This window comes from Neoarius graeffei, chromosome 13, assembly GCF_027579695.1.
Source record: "Neoarius graeffei isolate fNeoGra1 chromosome 13, fNeoGra1.pri, whole genome shotgun sequence".
Taxonomy (NCBI): domain Eukaryota; kingdom Metazoa; phylum Chordata; class Actinopteri; order Siluriformes; family Ariidae; genus Neoarius; species Neoarius graeffei.
The window spans coordinates 7,062,923-7,086,287 of NC_083581.1; the positions used below are offsets into that span (position 1 = coordinate 7,062,923).

The 23,365-nt window shown below is 39.7% G+C and overlaps 1 protein-coding gene across 1 annotated transcript in view; it reads left to right on the forward strand.

Moving 5' to 3' along the window:
• LOC132897219 (cadherin-4-like) overlaps positions 1 to 23,365 on the forward strand; it is a gene marked incomplete at its 5' end in the record, with an annotated part of 970,760 nt that overhangs the window by 58,408 nt on the left and 888,987 nt on the right. The gene's annotated exons all lie outside the window — the stretch shown is intronic.

A 23,365-nucleotide genomic window follows, 5' to 3' on the forward strand; every position in this document is an offset into this window, starting at 1 on the left:
TCACCAGTTAACCTAACCTGCATGTCTTTGGGGGAAACCAGAGCAAACCCACGCGGACAACATGCAAACTCCACACAGAAAGGCCCTCGCTGGCCCCAGGGCTCGAACCCAGGACCTTCTTGCTGTGAGGCGACAGCGCTAACCACTACACCACCATGCCGACCTGATACGGCACTTTTTTTTTTAAATCTGAGTTGATTTTTTTTCAGTGTGGCTTTTACCTGATGTAACAATTAAAAATGTCAAACATGAAAGAGCTTATTCACAATACTGCTGCTTTTATTATCATGGCTGGGTTACCTGTCCAAACTGATAATCACATTATCAGTTTTTCTTTAGCTAATCAGACACAAGGGTTAGGCACCTTGCTTAAGGGTATTTCAGCCAGTCCTGCTGGTCCAGGGAATCAAACCATCAACACTTTGGTCCCAAAGCTATTTTTTCTAACCATTAGACCATGACTTCTTCTAAGCTTTTTGCTGGTTTATTAAATTTAGGCTACAATTTATTATTAATACTGTATTCATTCAGCAAACCACGAGTTGGCCTAGTGGTTAGCGTGTCTGCCTCTCGACTGGGAGATTGCGAGTTCAACTTGCGGTCAGGTCACACCAAAGACCATCATAAAAATGGTACCTACTATTGCCTGGCAAGACATGCTGCAATACAGATGCGAGTAGGGAAGTCAACCTCTTGCGGTTACCGGAGGACTAGCCCCCCCACTGTAACCCTAGCTGTACAGGCGAGATGCCGAGGGCTCTCAAAACGGAGATCGGCACCACACCCATACGCCTTAAAGAGTTGGTTAGTACTGGGACAGGAGACTGCCTGAGAAGACCAGATTCTGTCGTGAGAGGGACTTTGACTTTGATTCATTCAGCAAATTACAAACACAGCATTGCTGAACATAATGCACACCGTGGTGGTTATACTGTGCAAGGTCCACAGCATCTCATAAAAAGAACCAATAACCATGTTGGTAAAACCACACTCACAACCCGCCGTACGTGCTACTACAGGCGGTCTACAGTAAAAGAATTGGCAAAATCGTGCTTGAGATTTGTGCGACACTTGCGTGTTTTCAGCGCCGTAGAAGGTCGCAGACTGGCCATGGAGACTTTTGGTCCTGCACATGCAAATTCTACGGGTCTTGCGAAAAATCAAGAATGCATACACTACGTATGGGACCCGTACTCCTTTTGTATGCCTGAACCAAGTCAGCAGCACGGCTAGTAGGGGCTTTTTGCGATGACAGTAAGACGCACGAGTGACGCACGGTCATTGTACGAGTGACGTGCCTCAGAAGTACTACACAAGTATTACACACTTGCTATTTCTGCGGCCCCCAAGACAGAAGTACATCTCACTTTCTACCCCGACGTGTGGTGTGCACACAGTGCATGTGACCTGCACACAACATGAGGGGCAAGACTCTGGGTATATATATTGGAGGAGGAACCAAGGAACCGATTATGTAGCGTGTAGCATTGTAGAAGGGAAGAAGATGGCTGTCACCATACCGCCGCAACGACTGAGGGAGTTGGACCTTTATAGGCAAATGATAGAAGCTGGGGAGCAACATGAAGCGATATTGGCTTTGCTAATATAGGAACACCGATGTCAGAACGCTAGGCGGCAGAGGTGGTGACCTCTGTCCCATCTTTTCCCAATCACTTCCTCTCTCTTATCCTCTGGCAAATGCAACCTGTACTTGACAAGTACTTTGCCCGTACTCCTCCCCCAAACTTTCTCCCGGGTTCACCATGACCCTGCGGCACGGCTGCGAGTTACCAAACCCTGTGACCCGTGCGTGTCCAAAACACTTATGGCAGGTTGTGAGTGTGGCATTAAGATGTCAGCAGAAAAGCCTGACTTATCAGATTGCTGTATTTGAAAATGTGTATTTGTTACTTGAGCCAAAAAACAAACGTATTTTCTATACTTTTTCATCAGATTTTAACAGCCATTCCAAATCCAACTTCTCACTCCGTCTTTGGTTTCTGGATCTTTCTCCAGTCAAACAGAAAAGAGCCTAGTCTTAGCAAGTGTATAGACTATACATGCTTTTAATTACACGTATGCAAGATACAACTGTCACTGTCCTAATATCAAGCCACTCCTGAACCAGAGACAATGTCAGAAGTGTCTTACCTGGGCTAAGGCAAGAAAGAACTGGACCGTTGCTCAGTGGTCCAAAGTCCTCTTTTCAGATGAAAGTAGATGTTGCATTTCATTTGGAAATCAACATCCTAGAGTCTGGAGGAAGAGTGGAGAAGCACAGAATCCAAGGTGTTTGAAGTCCAGTGTGAAGTTTCCACAGTCTGTGATGATTTGGGTTGCCATGTCATCTGCTGGTGTTGGTGTTTATCCACTGTGGTTTATCAAGTCCAAAGTCAACGCAGCATCTACCAGGAGATTTTAGAGTACTTCATGCTTCCATCTGCTGACAAGCTTTATGGAGATGCTGATTTCCTTTTCCAGCAGGACTTAGCACCTGCCCACAGTGTCAAAACTACTACCAAATGGTTTGCTGACCGTGATATTACTGTGCTTGATTGGCCAGCCAACTCACCTGACCTGAGCCCCAGAGAGAATCTATGGGTATTGTCAAGAGGAAGATGAGAAACACCCGACCCAAAAATACACACAAGCTGAAAGCAGTTATCAAAGCGACCTGGGCTTCGATAACACCTCAGCAGTGCCACATGCTGATCACCTCCATGCCACGCCCTATCGATGCAGTAATTCATGGTAAAGGAGCCCAAAGCAAGTACCGAGTGTATAAATGAACATACTGTTCAGAAGTCGGACATTTCTGTATTGTATGTTCAGAGGTTTGATTTGAAACATGACGACAATCACGACAACAGCGGAAAGTTTTCAGGAAGGCACTCGTGAGTGCGTTTATCATCATGTCTGTGCTGAGATGTAGATAAAGTACGCAGGTGAGTGTGTGAACAATGGTGCTCGGCTTGCAGCTGCTTGAAACACGCAGCCGTTGCGAGTTTCTCTGGATAATTTCGCAGAAGTTCACTTTAGTGTGTGTTACATTTCTGAAAATGACTCATTTGCAGAGACCTGAGGCGACTCTGAGCCAGCGTTACCCCTGGAGTGTTTTAGATCTGCAGCAACTTCTGTAGGAGTGACACTTCTCTACTGCGGGACGACACAACTGCTTGCAACTTACACACACACGCACACGTGTGTGTCTGAATGAGGGCAGTGAGAGTGTGTCGTGCGATAAGGACTCGGGTTTCTGTAAGCACGCATGTGGCTGTGCTCAGTAAAACCCAGGATGCGGATTACAGCAGCAGGATTTTGATAAGTTCAAATGTTCTGTCTGTCCTCCACGTCTCTCTTTCTCACTGTCTGTCCATCTTTCGTCCTCTTTATCCCCCTCGCTTCCCATCCCTGTGGCTTCCTCTCTCACACACTATCACACACGTTACATTTGCTTGTCCTGCTTTCAGTCGATCACTGGATTGTAAACGGAGAGGAAAGTTAAGCCGGTTTATGTCGTGCAGAATGTAAACAGCTGATACGCGTTTGGGTTTATTTGGTTCTTTATAGTGTCGCAGTGAGGAATAAATCACTGTGGGTCATGCGGTTAGAGGAAAATAATCAGTAATGAGGTGGTGTGGTGAGGAAGAGTTCTTGTTTAATGTTGTTGCATGTGTTTATAGTGAGGTATGTTCTAGCAGCTGGAAGCAGTCGTTCACTCTCAGCTTCTGTCTACACCGGAGACGACTTCTATTAACGTTAAAATAAACATCTCCTGACACGCATCTTTCTTTCTTTCTTTCTTTCTTTCTTTGTCCAGCTGACTCCACATCATCTTTCTTTCTTTCTTTCTTTCTTTCTTTCTTTCTTTCTTTCTTTCTTTCTTTCTTTCTTTCTTTCTTTCTTTCTTTGTCCAGCTGACTCCACATCATCTTTCTTTCTTTCTTTCTTTCTTTCTTTCTTTCTTTCTTTCTTTCTTTCTTTCTTTCTTTCTTTCTTTTTCTTGTTCATTAAAGAAAATTTTCTTTTCTGCACTCTTAATTTCCTTTCTATTTGTTGTTTTTTCTCCCATTTTCTTTCTTTCTTTCTTTCTTTCTTTCTTTCTTTCTTTCTTTCTTTCTTTCACAAAAGACAAACTTTTTAAAAATCCTTTATTGTTTTCTTCATAATCCTTTTTTTCTTTCACTAGCTCTTTCTTTCTTTCTTTCTTTCTTTCTTTCTTTCTTTCTTTCTTTCTTTCTTTCTTTCTTTGTCCAGCTGACTCCACATCATCTTTCTTTCTTTCTTTCTTTCTTTCTTTCTTTCTTTCTTTCTTTCTTTCTTTCTTTCTTTCTTTTTCTTGTTCATTAAAGAAAATTTTCTTTTCTGCACTCTTAATTTCCTTTCTATTTGTTGTTTTTTCTCCCATTTTCTTTCTTTCTTTCTTTCTTTCTTTCTTTCTTTCTTTCTTTCTTTCTTTCTTTCTTTCTTTCTTTCTTTTTCTTGTTCATTAAAGAAAATTTTCTTTTCTGCACTCTTAATTTCCTTTCTATTTGTTGTTTTTTCTCCCATTTTCTTTCTTTCTTTCTTTCTTTCTTTCTTTCTTTCTTTCTTTCTTTCTTTCTTTCTTTCTTTCTTTCACAAAAGACAAACTTTCCTTTTTAAAAATCCTTGATTGCTTTTTTCATAATCCTTTTTTTCTTTCAGAAGTTCTTTCTTTCTTTCTTTCTTTCTTTCTTTCTTTCTTTCTTTCTTTCTTTCTTTCTTTCTTTCTTTCTTTCTTTCTTTCTTTTTATGACACCATTAATGAGCCAGGAGTCAAATATGGCACATTCTTTCCTGTAAAGGCATGCGGTTAGGTTAACGTGGGGCAGCTATGGCCTGGGGACCTGTCCAGATGACCCCCAACTACTCCCCGGGCTCTGTAGCGCAGCTGCCCACTGCCCTGGGTATGTGTGTGTGCTCATTGCTCAGCTGTGTGTGTGTGTGTGTGTGTGTGTGTGTGTGTGTGTTCACTGCTTCAGATGGGTTAAATGCAGAGGACGAGTGTCACTGTGCTTGAGTGTGCATGTGACAAATAAAGACTTATTATTATTATTATTATTATTATTTTTCATCAGTACATTTTTTTTCTTCCAGTAGTAGCAGTAGTACTTCTTTTCATTCTCTTCTTTTCTTTTTGTTTTGTTTTCTTTTGATTGCCTTCCACTTTACTTCATGATCATATTTTGAAGGTCTGCTGTTTTCTGTTTGCTCTTCGTGTCGCTCTTTTCTCCCACCGTTCCTGTTCTTCTTCTTTATTTGTACCTGTTTCTCACCCGCTTGTTCCTCGTTTTCTTCTCACTCTTTTTGTTTTTCCTGCTTGATGACTCTGTTCTTCATTACATCTGCATCATGTGTCTTCTCCTTCTTCATGATCTTCTTTCACTTTCTCCTTTTTTGTCTGAAATTTTTATCCTTTTTAACTTCATCCACTTTCTCTGCTCATTTTATTTCATTAAATCTTTTTTTGTTTGTTTTTCCCCCTCCTTTTCTTTTATTTTGGATCATTCTCTTCTATTTTTCTTCACTGAATTTAGATTTTGTGCAGTTTTCTGTTTTTTTCCTCTAATGAGTGAAATTAGCAGAACATGAGCAGCTTGTATTGATCTTGTTTTCTCCAAATGTACAAACCGACTAATTTAATGGAATCATCCTGAACATGCACCATGAAGGTTTTTTTTATCATAAGTGTCCTGTTAAAGAAAGAAAGAAAGAAAGAAAGAAAGAAAGAAAGAAAGAAAGAAAGAAAGAAAGACAGGGTGAGGGAAGACAACAACAAATAGAAAGGAAATTAAGAGAGCAGAAAGGAGAGATTTGTTTCATGAACAAGAAGGAAAGAAAAAGAAAGAAAGAGATGTGTAAAGATACAATAAGAGAAGAGGATGAAGGACAGCAACAGCTACTGAAAGAAAAAAAATGTAATGAAAACAATAAAGGATGGATAAAAAGAAAAACTAAGTCCTGGGTGAAAGAAAGAAAAAGAAAGAAAGAACAAATGGAAGAAGGAAAGAAAGAAAGAAATACAGAAAGAAAGAAGTAATGAAAGAAAGAAATGCAGAAAGAAAGAAAGAAAGAAAGAAAGAAAGAAAGATGGAATGAATGAATGAATGAAAAATGAAAGATGGAAGGAAAGAAAGAAAGATGGAAGGAGTGAATGAAAGAAAAAAGGAAAGAGAAAAAAGAAAGATGGAAAGAAAGAAAGATGGAAGGAAAGAAAGAAAGATGGAAGGAAGGAATGAAAGAAAGAAGGAATGAAAGAAAGAAAAAAGAAAAATGGAAGGAAGGAATGAAAGAAAAAAAAAGAAAGCTGGAAGGAAAGAAAGAAAGATGGAAGGAAGGAATGAAAGAAAGAAGGAATGAAAGAAAGAAAAAAGAAAGATGGAAAGAAAGAAAGATGGAAGAAATGAATGAAAGAAAAAAGGAAAGAAAGAAAAAAGAAAGATGGAAGGAATGAAAGAAAGAAAGAAAGAAAGAAAGATGGAATGAATGAAAGAAAGAAATGTAAACCTTTGTCTCACTTTATTATCTTTTCCTTTTCATAAAATCTCTTTCATTTCCATCGAGTTCTCTGCATCCATGTGATCACCTGCTCTTCATCTGCGATTCTCTTTGTGGCCACCAGGAACCTCATTTCTTTTTTTTCTTTCTTTTTTTCACAAAAGAGAATTGAACAAAGGAAAAAAAAACCCTCTGAAGACAATCTTCTTCCTCTAATTACAGATTGTGTCCAGAAACTCCTGACGAACGCTCAGCTCATTAAATCCTCAAGTTCAGAAACAGAGTGTGAGCTGAATAAGAGATCAAGAAAGAGTAAAAAAAAGCAAAAAAGGTAGCACCTCTGAAAGTGCAAGTGTGAAATGTTATCCTTTAAAATACAGATGGCTGCCGTCGATTTAGAGATGATGTTTGTTCTCTACAAACTTCTCTCCATACATCTATAGAAAAAGAACGAAAAAAGCCAGGCTTGGAGTTTGATAATTCTGGTTTAGTTTTGCCTTCAGCTCTGTGGATGGAGTCTGTGGATGGAGTAGCATGTGGATGGAGTCTGTGGATGGAGTAGCATGTGGATGGAGTCTGTGGATGGAGTAGCATGTGGATGGAGTCTGTGGATGGAGTCTGTGGATGGAGTAGCATGTGGATGGAGTCTGTGGATGGAGTCTGTGGATGGAGTAGCATGTGGATGGAGTCTGTGGATGGAGTAGCATGTGGATGGAGTCTGTGGATGGAGTCTGTGGATGGAGTAGCATGTGGATGGAGTCTGTGGATGGAGTCTGTGGATGGAGTAGCATGTGGATGGAGTCTGTGGATGGAGTCTGTGGATGGAGTAGCATGTGGATGGAGTCTGTGGATGGAGTAGCATGTGGATGGAGTCTGTGGATGGAGTAGCATGTGGATGGAGTCTGTGGATGGAGTAGCATGTGGATGGAGTCTGTGGATGGAGTCTGTGGATGGAGTAGCATGTGGATGCTACACCGAGATGAAGACGTGCTTTTCTGAGCTCTTTCACAATCAGCGTATACTTTTATAGTTTTCAGGTTCACAATAATCCCAAAATCAAACCTCACATTTTCATGTTTCTCTGCAGCCAAAAATGTCCTTTTGAGCTGGAAATGTGCCATATTTGACTCCTGGCTAACTAATGGTGTCATAGAAAGAAAGAAAGAAAGAAAGAAAGAAAGAAAGAAAGAAAATGGCAGAGGAAGGAAAAAAATTAAAAGGAGAAATTTGTTTCATGAACAAAAAAGAAATAAAATGAAAGAAAGATGTGTACAGATAAAATAAAAGAAGGGGATGAAAGAAAAAAAATGTAATGAGGAAATCAATGAAGGATGGATACAAATGAAAGTTTGTCTTCTGTGAAAGAAAGAAAAAAAGATGTGTACAGATAAAATATAAGAAGAGGATGGACAGCAACAGCTACAGAAAGAAAAAAATGTAATGAGGAAAACAATAAAGGCTGGATAAAAATAAAAACTAAGTCCTGGGTGAAAGAAAGAAAGAAAGAAAGAAAGAAAGAAAGAAAGAAAATGAAGGACAGCAACAGCTACAGAAAGAAAGTTTATGAAGAAAACAATAAAGGATGGATAAAAATTAGTCACATGAAAGAAAGAAAGAAAGAAAGAAAGAAAGAAAGAAAGAAAGAAAGATATATGTACAGAGGCAAGAAAAGAAAATGAAGGACAGCAACAAATACATAAAGAAAAACAGAGTATGGAGAAAACAGTAAAGGATGGATAAAAAGGAAAGTTTGTCTTCTGTGAAAGAAAGAAAGAAAGAAAGAAAGAAAGAAAGAAAGAAAGAAAGAAAGTGAAGGACAGCAACAGCTACAGAAAGAAAGTTTGTGAAGAAAACAATAAAGTATGGATAAAAATGAGTCACACATGAAAGAAAGAAAGAAAGAAAGAAAGAAAGAAAGAAAGAAAGAAAGAAAGATATATGTACAGAGGCAAGGCAAGAAAATGAAAGACAGCAACAGCTATCTAAAGAAAAAAGATTATGGAGAAAACAGTAAAGGATGGATAAAAGGAAAGTTTGTCTTCTATGAAAGAAAGAAAGAAAGAAAGAAAGAAAGAAAGAAAGAAAGAAAGAGAGAAAGAAAGAAAGATGCATACAGATAAAATAAAAGAAGAGGATGAAGGACAGCAACAGCTACAGAAAGAAAAAAAATGTAATGAGGAAAACAATAAAGACTGGATAAAAATAAAAACTAAGTCCTGGGTGAAAGAAAGAGAGAAAGAAAGAAAGAAAAAGATTATGGAGAAAACAGTAAAGGATGCATAAAAAGGAAAGTTTGTCTTTTGTGAAAGAAAGAAAGAAAGAAAGAAAGAAAGAAAGAAAGAAAGAAAGAAAGAAAGAAAGAAATGTGTACAGATAAAAGAAGAGAAAGAATGACAGCAACAGCTCCTGAAAGAAAACAATGCAATGAGGAAAACAATAAAAGATGGATAAAAAATGAGTCCCAGGTGAAAGAAAGAAAGAAAGAAAGAAAGAAAGAAAGAAAGAAAGAAAGAAAGAAAGAAAGAAAGAAAAGACAGGGTGAGGGAAGACAACAACAAATAGAAAGGAAATTAAGAGAGCATCAAGGACAGATTTGTTTCATGAACAAGAAAGAAAGAAAAAGAAAGATGTGTGCAGATAAAATAAAAGAAAATGAAGGACAGCAACAGCTACTGAAAGAAAAAAAAGACTATGGAGAAAACAATAAAGGATGGATTAATTACTCCATGTCTTCATTAATAATTACAATTATGCAAATTTGTGTAGAAGCTGTATTGCCCCAGGCAGACCCACCTTCCTGCCGAAAAGAATAAAAATCAGTGAAGAATTCAGAGAGAAGAAGTGATTTTCGTGAAATGTGGACGACGCCAGATCGACGATAGATGACACATGATGGCATAAACTCATCACCTGTCGGCCGGATGAGATAATAATAATAATAATAATAACAATAATAATAATAATAATAATTCGCAAATTTCTGAGGTATAAGAGGAATAAAACAATTTGGGACGTGCTGTTGTTGTGTGATTTTTGTTTCTCTCTCTTTTTCTCTTTCTCTTTTCCTGTCTGTCTTTTTTCCTCTTAGTGTCCCTTTCTTGCTCTTTCCTTCTCTGTCTCCATCTGTCTCTCCCTTTCTCTCTCTATTTCAGTCTTGTCATTTGTCAGGATATCTCTCTCTCTCTCTCTCTCGCTCTCTCTTTCCGTGATGTGGAGGTAAATCCCTCGTTAATTAAAGGCTCCTGATTAGTTAATTGAATTGTTGTTGGGGAGTTGAGCTGCTGATTTGGCTCACGCTCATGTACTCGAGCCATCAGGGAGGAGACGTGTTTCACACGCTTATTAGGGATGGAGTGAGAGTGGAGGACTGATAGATCCTTCTCCCGAGGACCGAGAGAGAGAGAGAGAGAATAATCGTAGGACATGGTGGCATCATAGATGGACTTTTTCTCCTTCTTCTTATCATCCTGTTCTCTCTTCTTTTTCTGATCTTTCTTCCGTTTCCTCCTCTTCTTCTGCATCTTCACTTTCTCCCATGTTCTCTCTTCTTCTTCATCACCTTCTCCCATTTATCTTTCTCATGGTGCCTTTTGTCACTTTTTATTTTTCCCTTTCATCTCTCTCTCTCTCCCTCCCTGTCTCCCTCCGTCTTTCATGCTGTGTGTTAGCGCCATTGCTTTCTTTAAACTTCTTCATCACCCCGACATCCTCCAGTGTCACCTGCGTGTCCTCTAAGCAGCAGAGTTTCCTGTTGAAAGCTTGTCACTTTGTGTGACGTTCCCTTAAACCATCAGACGCTTTTGAAATATCTCCTCTGCGTTTTCTCCCTCTCTCTATCGCTCCGTCTTCATCCATCACACTCGGTGTAAATAATCGCTGCTGCAGTACACACACAGGAAGAGAGATTAAGCAGATCAGAGATGACCTGTCTTCAAAAAGCCAGCAGAGAGAGAGAGAGAGAGAGAGAGATGGAATGATGGAATAGTGCAACCCCAGCAGCCCAGTGATGGATGGATGGATAGATAGAAAGATAGAGTGCTTCATCCCTTCATCTCTCTCAGCCTTGGGTTGTCGGGTTTCTCTTTGGTCCCCTGAGAAACATTCAGCTTTAATGAGCTGTTTACCATTTATTTTATTATTTGATTGTCTTTGGTGTCTGCTGAGGTCACTACCGTGCTCCGTTTCCTGTTTCCTGTGTGATCATGTGATCAAGTACAAACAGGTCAATGTTCTCATCTTTAATATACTACAGGATATATCATACAAAACATCGCGGGGAAAAAAACCCAAAAAACTCTAAATACTCTCGCTGTCCATTTGTGCTTTGCACTGGTTTTGTTGTGTTTTGCATTAGTTTTGTTCAGCTTTGCATTGGTTTCGTTCAGCTTTGCATTGGTTTCGTTGAGCTTTGTGTTGGTTTTGTAGAGCTTTGCGTTGGTTTCCTTGAGCTTTGTGTTGGTTTTGTTGTGTTTTGCATTAGCTTTGTTCAGCTTTGCATTGGTTTCGTTGAGCTTTGTGTTGGTTTTGTAGAGCTTTGTGTTGGCATCATTGAGCTTTGCGTTGTTTTTTTGTGGAGCTTTGCATTGGTGTCATTGAGCTTTGTGTTGGTTTTGTAGAGCTTTGTGTTGGCATCATTGAGCTTTGCGTTGGCTTCGTTGAGCTTTGCGTTGTTTTTTTGTGGAGCTTTGCATTGGTGTCATTGAGCTTTGTGTTGGTTTCACTGAGTTTGCGTTGGTTTTGTAGAGCTTTGCGTTGGCGTCATTGAGCTTTGCTTTGAGTTCCTTGAGCTTTGCATTGGTTTTATTGAGGTTTGCGTTGGTTTTGTTGTGTTTTGCGTTGGTTTTGTTGAGCATTGCATTGACTTTATTGAGCTTTGCATTGGTTTTGTAGAGCTTTGTGTTGGCATCATTGAGCTTTGCGTTGCCTTCGTTGAGCTTTGTGTTGGTTTTGTTGTGTTTTGCATTGGTTTTGTTGAGCTTTGCATTGGTTTCATTGAGCTTGGTGTTGGCTTCACTGAGCTTCACATTGGCTTCATTGAGCTTTGTGTTGATTTCGTTGAGCTTTGTGTTGGCTTTGTTGAGCTTTGTGTTGGTTTCTTTGAACTTTGCGTTGGTTTCATTGAACTTTGCATTGGTCTCGTTGAGCTTTGTGTTGGCTTCATTGAGCTTTGCGTTGGTTTCATTGAGCTTTGCATTGGTTTTCTTGAGCTTTGCACTGGTTTCGTTGAGCTTTGCATTGGCTTCATTGAGCTTTGCGTTGGTTTTCTTGAGCTTTGCATTGGTTTCATTGAGCTTTGCATTGGTTTCACTGAGCTTTGCATTGGTTTTCTTGAGCTTTGCATTGGTTTCCTTGAGCTTTGCGTTGGTTTCGTTGAGCTTTGTGTTGGCTTCATTGAGCTTTGCATTGGTTTTCTTGAGCTTTGCATTGGTTTTCTTGAGCTTTGCATTGGCTTCATTGAGCTTTGCATTGGCTTCATTGAGCTTTGCGTTGGTTTTCTTGAGCTTTGCGTTGGTTTTGTTGAGCTTTGCATTGGCTTCATTGAGCTTTGCATTGGCTTCATTGAGCTTTGTGTTGGTTTTCTTGAGCTTTGTGTTGGTTTTGTTGAGCTTTGCGTTGGCATCATTGAGGTTTGCGTTGGTCTCTTTGAGCTTTGCGTTGGTTTTTGTTCAACTTTGCGTTGTCTTCATTGAGCTTTGCATTGGTTTTGTTGAGCTTTGTGTTTTTTTTGCTTTTTTTCCTCACCAAATTAGCACAGAGATGTTTGGTTGAGGAAACTCGGTTTTTTTGTTTTATTTTGTTTTGTTTGTTTCCCCCCCATCATGACAAGTGATGTATCTTCAAAGAGCTAAAAGAAAGAAAATAAGAAATAATAATAATTAATAACATTATTAATAGGCATTAATCGCAAGCCTGTTGGTCTCAGCTGCAGTGATCCTCATGTGGTAATCAGTAACTTAACACGGTCATGATCTAGCTTTTATTCATGATGTAGAATCGGGGGGTGTAGGTGACAAAAATAACGAAGGAATAAAGAGTACAAGAAAGAAAGAAACAAAGACAAAGTGTGAAATTAAGAAGATGGGAATAAAGTGGTAGAAAGAAAGAAAGAAAGAAAGAAAGAAAGAAAGAAAGAAAGAAAGAAGACAGGAAAAAGTACAAGAGTGTAGATTTCACCTCAAGCACTACTGAAGGGATGTGTTTACCCTGTGTGTGTGTGTGTGTGTGTGTGTGTGTGTGTGTGTGTGTGTGTGTGTGTAAAGTTGTCTTCTCAGTCTTGGTTCATGAAATCAGGCCATACAGTAAACAGTATGAAGTGCTGCAGTAGAAGTACAGTATATACAGCATGTCTGCCATTTTAACTCCATCCTGCGACCCAGAATGCCGAGCACATCGAAAAGGAGATTTAACTGCTCTTAAACGATCACCACACAACCACTGATCCCACACACACACACACACACACACACACACACACACACCTCCCGCAGTGAGGATTTGACTTGCAAATGAGCTCGTCATATCTGACCCATCTCTGCCGACATTTAATAAATATTTAACTTTAATTTAAATCCCAGCATCAGGTCGACTTGACCTTGAGCGTTTGATATCACAAAAGCAGCTCAGCACTAATGAATTAATTAGCTCTCCGCCATGCAAAAAAAAAAAAACTTGATGGTGTATCACCTGGCTCTGATAGAGCTCGGTGGAATTTAATGAGGCCGGAATAAACAAGCAAGAGTGGCAGATGTGTTTCTCTCACACACCCCACACACACACACACACACACACACACACAGAATGTGATCAGGTGAAAAATGCTGACCACCCACGAGAAGATAACCAGGCTGATATTGTGTCTGATTCGCAGCGTTCCAGATTCGAGGCTGGGCTGGTTAGAAGTGAATATCTGTCGTGTGAGGCGTTTAGAGATACGATCTGAAGGTCAACGGCTGTATCAGAACCGTCCTGATTTAGAATCATAAACATCAAACATGAAATCATGTAGTGTGAAAGGAACAGTGATGGAATATTGAGCAGAGAGCGAGCTGACTTTTACGAAGCGCCATGTTTAGCACAGCATCTCCATGGCAGTGGAAGTTCGGAGAATGTATAAAAATAACTACATTTCTACGAGCTCCACATTTCCACGAGCTCACCTCCAGCTCACGCTGCAAAATGTATAAGTGTGGGTGTCCATACAATGCTTTTTCCCCCCCTGAGCACCAGCGTCTCAGTTATTCTCGGTAAGAAACCTGTTCGTTGCATTCTTATTTTTCTCCACCTTTTTGGTTCGGTTGCTCAGAGCGTTTCAAACTCTGTACCTTTCAGAGCGAGTTTCTGTGAGATCCCAAATCCCTTTGAAATTGTTTGATACAGGGGCCCGGTTCGGCACGGTGGTGTAGTGGTTAGCGCTGTCGCCTCACAGCAAGAAGGTCCGGGTTCGAGCCCCGTGGCCGGCGAGGGCCTTTCTGTGCGGAGTTTGCATGTTCTCCCCGTGTCCGCGTGGGTTTCCTCCGGGTGCTCCGGTTTCCCCCAAAGACATGCAGGTTAGGTTAACTGGTGACTCTAAATTGACCGTAGGTGTGAATGTGAATGGTTGTCTGTGTCTATGTGTCAGCCCTGTGATGACCTGGCGACTTGTCCAGGGTGTACCCCACCTTTCGCCCGTAGTCAGCTGGGATAGGCTCCAGCTTGCCTGCGACCCTGTAGAACAGGATAAAGCGGCTAGAGATAATGAGATGAGATGAGAGGGGCCCGGTTCCACAACACCTACTGTATAACTATACCTATAACTACAACTCTGACTGTACCTCTACCTGAATTTAGTTCCAGTCTGGAGCAGTCACACCACAACTATAATCCCGACTATAATATCATTTGGTCCTGACGCTCAGAAAAATACAGTCAAGCCAGAAATTCTGCACACCCCTTTTACCTTCTTCACATTTTATTACGTTATAGACTTATTCTACAATAGATCGAGTTCATTTTTTTGCCTCAAGCATCTACATACAATTGCCAATAATTACGAAGTGAAAACGGGTTTTTAGAAAATATGCAATTTTATTTTACTGACAAAAATAGGTTATTTAGGGGTTACATATCTGTACATATCCCTAGCCTAATACTTGGTTGATGCACCTTTGGCAGCAATTACAGCTTCAAGGCTGAAAATTAGCTAAATTGCTAACTCTGGCACGTTTACATTTTTAATTCAGATGGAGATGTTGATTAATGTGCATTGTCCCTTTTAAATAAACGAAAGCAAAGAAAGCAAAGGCGTCTTGGGAAAGGGGCTACGAGCTGGCACACTTGTTTCTGGATATTTTTGCCCATTCCTCTTGGCATATCCTTGGAAGCTCCATCAGGTTGGATGGGGAGCATCGGTACACAGCCATTTTCAGCTCCCTCCACAGATGTTCAGTTGGATTCAGGTCTGGGCTCTGGCTGGGCCACTCAAGGACATTCACAGACTTTCTCCAAAGCCACTCCTTTATTCTCTTGGCTGTGTGCTTCGGGTCGTTGTCATGTTGGAAGGTAGACCTTCGCCCCAGTCTGAGGTCCAGAGTGCTCTGGAGCAGGTTTTCTTCAAGGATCTCAGTGTACTTAGCTGCATTCATCTTTACCTCTATCAGGACTAGTTGCCCCGTTCCCGCTGCTGAAAGACATCCCCACATCATGATGCTGCCACCTGCATGCTTCACTGTAGGGATGGCATTAGCTAGGTGATGAGCGGTGCCTGGTTTCCTCCAGACGTGACACTTGGTATTCAGGCCAAAATGTTCAATTTTGGTTTCATCAGACCAGAGAATCTTGTTTCTCATGGTTTGAGAGTCCTCTAGGTGCCTTTTGGCAAACTCCAAGCAGGCTGTCATGTGCCTTTTTACTAAGGAGTGACTTCCGTCTGGCTACTCTACCATAAAGGCCTGATTTGTGGAGTGCTGCCTGGATGGTTGATCTCCTGAAAGGTTCTCCCATCTCCACAAGGATACGCTGGAGCTCTGTCAGAGTGACCCTCGGGTTCCTGCTCACCTCCCTGTCCAAGGCCCGTCTTCCCTGATCACTCAGTTTGGCCGGGCGGCCAGGTCTAGGAAGATTCTCAGTGGTTCCAAACTTCTTCCATTTATGAATGATGGTAGCTACTGTGCTCTTTGGGACCTGTAAAGCTGCAGCAATTGTTCTGTCCCCTTCTCCAGATCTATGCCTTGACACAATCCTGTTTCTGAGGTCTGCAGATAATTCCTTTGACCCCATGGCTTGGAGTTTGCTCTGACATGCACTGTCAACCATGGGACCTTATATAGGCAGGTGTTGGCAATCCCCAATCATGTCCAATCAATTGAATTTACCACAGGTGGACTCTAATTAAGTTGTAGAAACATCTCAAGCAGTATCAGTGGAAACAAAATGTACCACAGCTCACTTTTGGGTGTCATATCATGTCTGTGTCTATGTGTCAGCCCTGTGATGACCTGGCGACTTGTCCAGGGTGTACCCCGCCTTTCACCCGTAGTCAGCTGGGATAGGCTCCAGCTTGCCTGCGACCCTGTAGAACAGGATAAAGTGGCTAGAGATAATGAGATGAGATGAGATTTTGATGTTTAATAAATTAGCACAAATGTCTAAAAACCTGCTTTCACTTTGTCATTCTGGGCTATGTTGTGTAGAATTTTGTGACCAAAAATGAACTCAGTCTATTGTAGAAGAAGTCTGTAACGTAATAAAACGTGGAGAAGGGGAAAGGGGTGTGCAGACTTTCCGGCTTGACTGTAAATGCATACAATTTAGGAATAGTCATGGAAGTTTTTTTCCAAGTAGTAGCACATTATTCTGGGTCATACTGTACAGCTTGGACTTCAAAATAACCCATGCACATACTCTGGTGGCTGATAAAATACGGATAGGTCATGGATTATGGAAATATAATAAAAAAGGATACAAAATACGGAGTGGTTACGGATTTTAATACGGATGCATCACGGGTGCTAATAATTTACGGATTGGTCACGGATTTACAGTTTCAGTATACGGTTACCGATTTCATACGGATGATGCATCATGGATAAACAATTAAGGAGTGTAAAACAAATGTTTGGACTGCCGAAGTTCATAATTAAAATATCTTACCTGCATGTATATGTACTTTATTAATTTACTATTGATATTTAATGGGGAAAAAATAATCACAAAGTATCCGTGAATAAAAGATCCATGCTTTGTATTATATTTTTTATTTTCCGTGAATCCGTATTCCGTGACTTCATGATGCAACAAGGAAGTACAAAGATTCCCGGGGAAAAATAGCACGTCCTCAGACAATGTCACATGTAAACAATCACCTGACTGATGAGATGTTTTATCGGATCAGGTCCAGGCCTGGAAAAATGGCTCCAGAAGCAATCTCACCGATACGGATAAACCCAGGCCTGGGCTATAGGTATCGTTATCGGTCTGGCGTGAGCATCGACTACATAAACTACAAGGGACCGATTTATTTATAGTTATCGTTGTAGTTATAGTTATCGGTATTGTGCCTTAATCACCAAGCATGTGATCCTGCGTCTTGCTTAAATCATCTGGTGTGCAGGTTCTTGTGATTAAAATATTAAAAATCGATTAAATCTGTTGTTAGGTCTGTGGCGTCCAACGTTTTTAAAGAGTTGAACTTAAGACTCTCAGAAATCCTCATAAAAAATGTGCTAAACCTCAAATCAAGCACGCACAGTTTGTTAGCATTAAGGAAATCATTTTAGATTGGCAGTAGCTACATACATTAGCATCATTGTTATGAATTAGCATCACTATTCTTTTAACAAGCGTGGAAGGCAGACAGGTTTTGCTAACACCCCTCACCTCAAAGACAAAAAAAAATGGGAAAAATGAAAATAAAATGCATCCAAATAGTGTATATTTGGAATTAAACACTACTCCTGACATATAAATGTTGCTCATCATGACTAAAGTGCTACAGGGACGAGTTAGCATTATGGAAATGAGACTCATTTTAATTAGCATCACATAGAGTCAGCATGTTTAATGGAGGAGTGAAGGAGTAGAGATGGAAACACACACACACATCACACACACACACACACACACACACACACACATCACACGTACGGAAGCCGAGAGAGGCCCTTCATATAATCCTTTTTTTTATTCACCTTGTTATCCCGAGATAACGACATAATTAATTCAGGATCTCGAGAAAACAACACAACTAATTTGAGATCTCGAGAAAACAAAACCGTTATTCCGAGATACCGACATAATTAATTCAGGATCTCAAGAAAACAACACAATTAATTCAAGATCTCGAGAAAACAAAACCGTTATTCCGAGATACCGACATAATTAATTCAGGATCTCAAGAAAACAACACAATTAATTCAAGATCTCGAGAAAACAAAACCGTTATTCCGAGATAACGACATAATTAATTCAGGATCTCGAGAAGACAACACAACTAATTCGAGATATCGAGAAAACAAAACCGTTATTCCGAGATAACGACATAATTAATTCAGGATCTCGAGAAAACAACACAACTAATTCGAGATCTCGAGAAAACAAAACCGTTATCCCGAGATACTGACATAATTAATTCAGGATCTCGAGAAAACAACACAACTAATTGGAGATCTCGAGAAAACAAAACCGTTATTCCGAGATAACGACATAATTAATTCAGGATCTCGAGAAAACAACACAACTAATTCGAGATCTCGAGAAAACAAAACTGTTATTCCGAGATACCGACATAATTAATTCAGGATCTCAAGAAAACAACACAACTAATTCGAGATCTCGAGAAAACAAAACCGTTATTCCGAGATAACGACATAATTAATTCAGGATCTCGAGAAGACAACACAACTAATTCAAGATCTCGAGAAAACAAAACTGTTATCCCGAGATAACGACATAATTAATTCAGGATCTCGAGAAAACAGCACAACTAATTTGAGATCTCGAGAAAACAAAACTGTTATTCCGAGATACCGACATAATTAATTCAGGATCTCAAGAAAACAACACAACTAATTCGAGATCTCGAGAAAACAAAACCGTTATTCCGAGATAACGACATAATTAATTCAGGATCTCGAGAAGACAACACAACTAATTCAAGATCTCGAGAAAACAAAACTGTTATCCCGAGATAACGACATAATTAATTCAGGATCTCGAGAAAACAACACAACTAATTTGAGATCTCGAGAAAACAAAACCGTTATTCCGAGATACCGACATAATTAATTCAGGATCTCAAGAAAACAACACAATTAATTCAAGATCTCGAGAAAACAAAACCGTTATTCCGAGATACCGACATAATTAATTCAGGATCTCAAGAAAACAACACAATTAATTCAAGATCTCGAGAAAACAAAACCGTTATTCCGAGATAACGACATAATTAATTCAGGATCTCGAGAAGACAACACAACTAATTCGAGATATCGAGAAAACAAAACCGTTATTCCGAGATAACGACATAATTAATTCAGGATCTCGAGAAAACAACACAACTAATTCGAGATCTCGAGAAAACAAAACCGTTATCCCGAGATACTGACATAATTAATTCAGGATCTCGAGAAAACAACACAACTAATTGGAGATCTCGAGAAAACAAAACCGTTATTCCGAGATAACGACATAATTAATTCAGGATCTCGAGAAAACAACACAACTAATTCGAGATCTCGAGAAAACAAAACTGTTATTCTGAGATACCGACATAATTAATTCAGGATCTCAAGAAAACAACACAACTAATTCGAGATCTCGAGAAAACAAAACCGTTATTCCGAGATAACGACATAATTAATTCAGGATCTCGAGAAGACAACACAACTAATTCAAGATCTCGAGAAAACAAAACTGTTATCCCGAGATAACGACATAATTAATTCAGGATCTCGAGAAAACAGCACAACTAATTGGAGATCTTGAGAAAACAAAACCGTTATTCCAATATAACGATATAATTAATTCAGGATCTCGAGAAAACAACACAACAAATTTGAGATCTCAAGAAAACAAAACCGTTATTTTGAGATAACGACATAATTAATTCAGGATCTCGAGAAGACAACACAACTAATTCGAGATCTCGAGAAAACAAAACCGTTATTCCGATATAACGATATAATTAATTCAGGATCTCAAGAAGACAACACAACTAATTCAAGATCTCAAGAAAACAAAACTGTTATTCCAAGATAACGACATAATTAACTCAGGATCTCGAGAAAACAACACAACTAATTTGAGATCTCGAGAAAACAAAACCGTTATTTCGAGATCTCGAGAAAACAAAACAATTATTTCCTGATCTCGAGTAAACAGCTGAGAAATGGTTCATTCAGGTGCACCAAGAGACTTGTGATATGCTGACTTTGGGGCTATTTCTCATTCTGTATAGACGCAACTTTGGTCATTAGAATGTCTGGAATAATCGATCACCTAATAAGGCGATATTTTGATCAGGGGTTGACACAGGGAGAGATTGCATTAAGTCTTTTAATAAGGGATAATTTCAAAATTAGTCCGCGGCACCTCCGCAGAAGACTGGCCCGGCTTCGTCTCTACCGACGGAGATACAGTGATCCAGCTGAGATCATGAAATAATTGTTTTGTTTTCTCGAGATCACGGAATAACGGTTTTGTTTTCTCGAGATCTCGAATTAGTTGTGTTGTTTTCTCGAGATCCTGAATTAATTATGTCGTTATCTCGGGATAACAAGGTGAATAAAACAAGATTATATGAAGGGCCTCTCGCGGCTTCCGTACACACACAGGGTAAAAATAGTCACTTTTTTGAGGCGCAGTGTTAGCATGACTCAGCAGTTAAGACTGCGCTGTGTGTTATGCTAGGATTGTGTTGTGTGTGTTAAGTTGTTGTTGTTTTAGTAAAACATGGGACACTTTATTGTCAGATTTCTTGTGTGTTCTTGTTTGAAGGATCCTAAGCCATGCACTTGATTGTTTCTGAGAAACGAAAGCCAGACTTAGCGATTAATTTACATAATCTGACTAGCATAACTAGCTCAATTAGTATAAAGAATGAGAGTAAGAAATGAAACTGTGTGTGTGATGCTGTTGTAGGAAAACCATTATGATCTAATGATGCTGTCTGGAAGCTTTTCATTCCTCATAAACCACAGAAATTCACAAAAGCTAACACCTAGCTTCTTCTTATTTATTATAGAACGCTTTATTGTTGATAAGTTACATCAATTATAAGTTACAGTTAATGTTGTGGAACTTTTTTTATTCATTCTTTCTTTCATTGATCCATCTTCAGTATGTGCTTTATCCTGGTCAGGGTAATGTTGCACCCAGAGACTATCCCGGGAAAGCACGGGATACGGGATGGGAATACACTGCTGGATTCTAAAGCCAGTATCTCACTGGGCTGTGACAGCTTGCGACAAATTGCGAACGTCATTCGCGAGAGAGTTTCAAAAGTGTCTTGAAACATTCGCGGGGCTTCTCAATTTCCTCGCAAAGTGTCACTCCTTCATCGCTGAAATTTTGAACATGTTCTCTCTCAAAATAGCTGCAAATGCGTCGCCGGTGTCGCAAAGCCGTCACGAACCCTTCTCAAGGCAGTTTCCGTGAGACAGGAAGTGCGAGAACTGAATTCGCATATTTTATCGCAATTGTTGTATCTCACACACATAGAACCAATCCACACCTACTGGCATGCTTTTGGGAGGTCTGGGGAAATCTGGAGAACCTGAAAGGAACCCAGATGGACATGGGAAGAACGTGGGAAACTCCAAACAGACAGTAATCCAAGTTTGGGATTGAAATTCTTTCACGCTGAAGCTGTCAGAAAAAGCTAGAATGTTGAGGATGCTTGGAATTAGCACCCCTCTCTCTCTCTCTCTCTGATTGCCTGCTGTGTTTTGTAGGTAATGAAGAGGGCTCTCCTCAGGTTCAAAGCTAATTCTGGAGGGTCCTACAGCCTTTAGCCTAGCGTGCTCACTACCTCATTAGCATGCTCTGCTGCGTCTGTAAAAGCTCACCAACCTGAACTCATTCGCTCTCGACAGGAAAGTGAACAATTGGTTGGATCTCAATCCAGTGCACACCTCTGCTGCTCGCATGTGTGTGTGTTTAGTTTTACCGTCGAGTCTCCAATCTGTTTCTGGCAGAAATCCACTGAACATTACCAGTGTTTTGATCTCATACGTGTAATTTTCTGTCCTCGTTAAATATTAACTTTCAATCATTTATGATTCATGCTTATGATACATATCTTTTCCAGCACTCTTCTGAAAAAAGCAACAAAAAAAACCCCCCAAAAAACAGTGATCTGAACCAGATGAAATACAGAAATGCGATCCATGACACAAATACACGCTTATGAAAATGGAACATCTGCGTATTCATAAAAATAAATTACAATGATTTTAGTTTGGAAAATAGTCCCGTTTTTTATTTTACTTTTAATTTTTTTTTTAAGCAGGGCCTCGTTCCAAACCACTGAATGTCCTCTGGAGCGACATTACAGATTCTGAACGTCAACCTCTAACACAAATGCTCGTCTGGAGAGACGGAGAGAGCGAGGAGAAGGAGAGAGCGAGGGTCTGCCTGTATTCCCTCTGTGTGGACTGGGGAATGATCCAGTTAGATAATTAATGAGTAGGATTAATGGATTTTGCAGCAGTGGAACGACTGCTCAGAGAAATTAGTACGATCTCGATGCTGCAAAGGCATGGCCATTTCACTTTTTTTGGTGCTTTTTTAAAAAAAATATATTTATTTATTTATTTATTTATTTATGAAGAGATTATGTATTTATTTATGTGGATTTATGGAACATTTTTTGTGATTGATTGATTGATTGATTGATTGATTGATTGATTGATTGATTGATTGGAGAAACAGTACTGGATGTCTGGAACCATTTTTTCCCTCCCCCCCCCCCCCCCCCCCCCCCCCAGCACTTTATTTATTCATTTATTTATTTATTGTAGAGACAGTGCTGGATTTCTGGAACTATAATTTATTTATTTATTTATTTCACCAGTCAAAAAGTTGATTCTTGGTGACAATTCCTGAGTCGGTAGGTATGTTTGAAACAAAAAAAAACAGCAATGTCTCGGGTGGTGCCATTTTTTCGAGTGACTCTTTTTAACTACACGGTTGACGTTAAACTGGGGATCACACTAGTGAATGAACGAACCAAGAAAGATGTATAAGTCGAGCTCTTGGTCTTGATTTAGTGCCTGATGTCTGTAACTTCAGAGCAAATAACTTTACACCTTCTCCTGGATTTGTGGAAAAAAAAAAAAGAATTTCAAGGCACTCACGGGTCATGGAGTTTCTGGAATATCATGGAATTAAAACAAACAAATAAATAAAAATATTCCAAACATGGAAAGTCATCAGATTTGTTCATTTTTTGGAACAAGTCATGGAATATCAGTGAAATTTTTGTTGAAAATTTCATTGCCGTTTATCAAAATGTAATACTCTCCATGCACTATTTGTTCTTTGAGCTTATTTCACTACGTTTAACAGAGAAAACTTTACATTTTGGACTGAAAATGTCTGTAAACTAATAAATAGTGTGTAATTTGATGGGTTAAAAATCTTGGCTGTTTTTTTTTGCTTGCTCAACAAAGGCGGCCTGTGTTACCGTTCATGGAAATTCAACTATTTAGTCAATAAAAGTCGGGGGAAGTCATGGAATTTGACATTGGCTTAACTTCGATTGGGAAGCCTGGAATTTATATCACTGATCATTCATTTCTTGATGTAAAGCCAAAAAAAGCAAACTGATAGAATCATCAATGAATATGTCCTGGCTACGACCAAAAGGAGA